Raw genomic sequence first — 3,308 nt, 5'->3', positions numbered from 1 at the left:
ATGGTCTGTATTTGATAATCATCCAATCACATTTGTAAAAAGTCAACACAGAAATTCTGATTTCATTTTTTAAGCCAGTACTGGAATGATGAAATTACATCAAGGTCACCGAACAGAGGCTATGTTTGGTATTCTGTAACTACTGCATTAAAAAGGAAAAATAAAAGCAAAGGAAGAAAGGGAGACTGAGAAGGGAGGGAGAAAGGAAAGTACATAAAGGGAGGTTAAGAGAAAAGGGGAGAGAGACAGAAAGAAGGGATTTGGACTTGATTGTGTTGTCGTTTGCTAAAATTAGAATTAAGAAGCAAATATGTGGTGAATTCTATCGTTTGAAAATAAAACCATTGTTAGTGGTAAATGTCACTAAGCAGGCAGCAAAATATATGAAGAGGAAATGAAACACCATTCTAGGGACTGTGGTTTCCTAGTCCTGTATTCTATCTGGGTTCAGGTATATTTTGCCATTCTGTGGCCAAGTAACAGTATTGATTTTTATCACACACTACAACGTATCTGAAGCCTGAAAACTTATCATTTTAATTTGAGATTTACTGAGGAATGGTAATGCATTCTACACTTCACAAATGAGCGATTATAACTCTTGACTAGAGTTTATATAAAGCCTCAGTTTTAAACAATCTGAGTCATTTCAGGAAAGTGATGATTTTCAACTGATGTTGAGACAGAGAAATCAGTTATTCAAATGATCTATCCTCAAGAACTGGTATTAAAAAATGTACTTATCTAGAGTGTAGTATGTGTTTTATCTCAAACTTGGAATTGCTTTCTTCTTTGATTCTAATTTTACCAATGGAAAAAACTTACACATTCAAAAGACAGATATGAACTTGCACTATCACAACACTGTTAATCAACTATACTCCAATATAAAATAAAAAGTTAAAAAAAACCCCAAAAGATAGGTATGAGCTTAACTGGTGAACTCAGTGCAGAAGTGTTCTGATTCCTAATTTTTGTTCCACTCCACTGCTTACCATAATCTAGACAAAGACAAAATAGAACCCATTTCATTTTCATTACCATCAAAATTATTATTATCCCTGATGTTTATGGAGGACCTACTTTGTGCCAATCACTGTGCTAAGGGGCTTTACATGTATTATCTCTTAATTCTCCCACAACTCTCTAAAGGAGAGAGAGTTACTAATATTACTGCCATTTTACAGATGAGGTAACTCGCCTATGATTGGAACAAGGACAAGCATCTTGGCCTATCTGATTACAAAGCTCATGCTCTTGGGTACTGCTGTACCACTATCCTTGTCAATACACATGGCCTCTTCTAATTTATTGTGCAATGACATTGGCACAGGCCCAATTTCATTTATTTTTTTTATTGTTTTCTTTGGCGGTACGCGGGCGTCTAACTGTCGCGGCCCTTCCCGTTGCGGAGCACAGGCTCCGGACACGCAAGCTCAGTGGCCATGGCCCACGGGCCGAGCCACTCCGCAGCATGTGGGATCCTGCCGGACCAGGGCATGAACCCGCGTCCCCTGCATCGGCAGGCGGACTCTCAACCACTGCGCCACCAGGGAAGCCCCTCATTTATTTTTCTATCTACACAATGGGAGTTATACCACTGGTCCATGAGGTAAAATAGACTTCCCCTTCCCAATGTTCTACCACTAAAAATGGTAACCCTCCATTTTCTTGTTTTATGAAAGCATTTAAAATATAATTATAAAGTTAGACAGAAATGTTTTGATTATAGAGACTCTTGCTAGAAAAATAGAAAAATGACAATTCTCACCAAATTCAATAACTGAGTAAGTGCTATTTGGAATGGCAAATGGATGATTCTCAACTAATGTAGAAACAGAGACATCAGTTATTTAAATGATTTAATAAATGCGTTTTGATGATGCTTTTACAAAGGCAATCACATTTAATCGGGACTAATCTCACTTTCAACTCTCCAATTTTTATGTTATAGTTTCTTCTCCCAAATGAAGTTTAACACATATATAATTAATATATATTTGACAAGCTTAACTACCAACATAATTTGATTCAAAACCTTCACATCCTCCTGGATTGATAGCTTCTTATTTCTAAGACAGGTGGAAAGAGCCTTGAACCTGGAGCTCTAAAATTTCATGAGTCAACAGCAGTATAACCTTGGGCAAGTCACTGCTTAACCTGAGTCTCAGTTTCCTATCCATAACAAAGGGATAATATTACTCGTCTCATTGGACTGTTACAAGTTTTAAAGGAGGTACCTTGTGATTAAATCTTTTAGACTAAGTCCATTATAATTATTATTGTCTCTCAACTTGGCAGGGAACACAAAATGGCAAATCCCTCTTCTTTTTTAAATCTCTGTTTTTCCTGTTTAAACATCCTTTCTTTTTCCCTAGTTGCTATCTCACTTTGAAGAACCATCCTACATTAATGCAGATCCTTGTTCTCAAGGAGGTATTTGAACTGCACCTCCTGATTTTCTCCCAGAAACCCTTGTTAAATCAAAGACCAGCCCTCAGTATTTATGCAAATTCTTTACTTCCATTATGGCCTGGAAGCTACAATAATCTTTCTGCCACCTCCCCTTTCATAATCTCTACTACCTTTACTATCAGAGGAAGGTAGGTTCTGGAGAAGAACTGAAATTCAGCCATCTAGTTCCAGTTTCTGTAATAATTCTCTAAGATATAGTTTGTAGATTAACTCAGATTTAATTTATCCACTGTGATATATTTTATTAGAAAATTGTCTGTGTAGAATTATCTTTCATATCAGAAGCCTCTATCAAGATAAAGATATATGAGTAAGAAGGTAAAGCTGGTAGGTAAATGAAAGATAACTTGGCCATTAGAAGAATATTTTTATAAAAACATCTGAGCGAGCACCTTACTTTTCAACATTTTTAACTGTCCCAAATCACAGCTGTTCAACTTGTAAATCAAGATAAGGCATATGTAGCTAAGATGTAAGAATCAGAGAAAGAGGAAACCCATGTAATTAAACACAATGCTTAATATTCATTACATTTATAACACAATACCTACCAGGCCTTCTTGGGAATACCAACGGTCTTTCCACCAGAAGACAAGCTGTATGGATAAAGAACTGCTACTGACTGTAAATAAGGATTCATTGGCTTATTTTAAATTTTTTAATGGAAGATTTCATTTAATTCAATAATTCTTTAATTTCATCATATATCCAGTAAGTGTTTGAATTTCCAATTGTCTCATAATTGTCATCTTTCTTTTACAGTTTGTTTTTAGGATCTACTAAATAAGTTCCATATACTGTGATTGACTGATATGTTTCAAGTGTCTTTCCCT

This window comes from Lipotes vexillifer, unplaced genomic scaffold, assembly GCF_000442215.2.
Source record: "Lipotes vexillifer unplaced genomic scaffold, Lipotes_vexillifer_v1.1 scaffold841, whole genome shotgun sequence".
Taxonomy (NCBI): domain Eukaryota; kingdom Metazoa; phylum Chordata; class Mammalia; order Artiodactyla; family Lipotidae; genus Lipotes; species Lipotes vexillifer.
Note: the sequence above shows the minus strand (reverse complement) of the source record.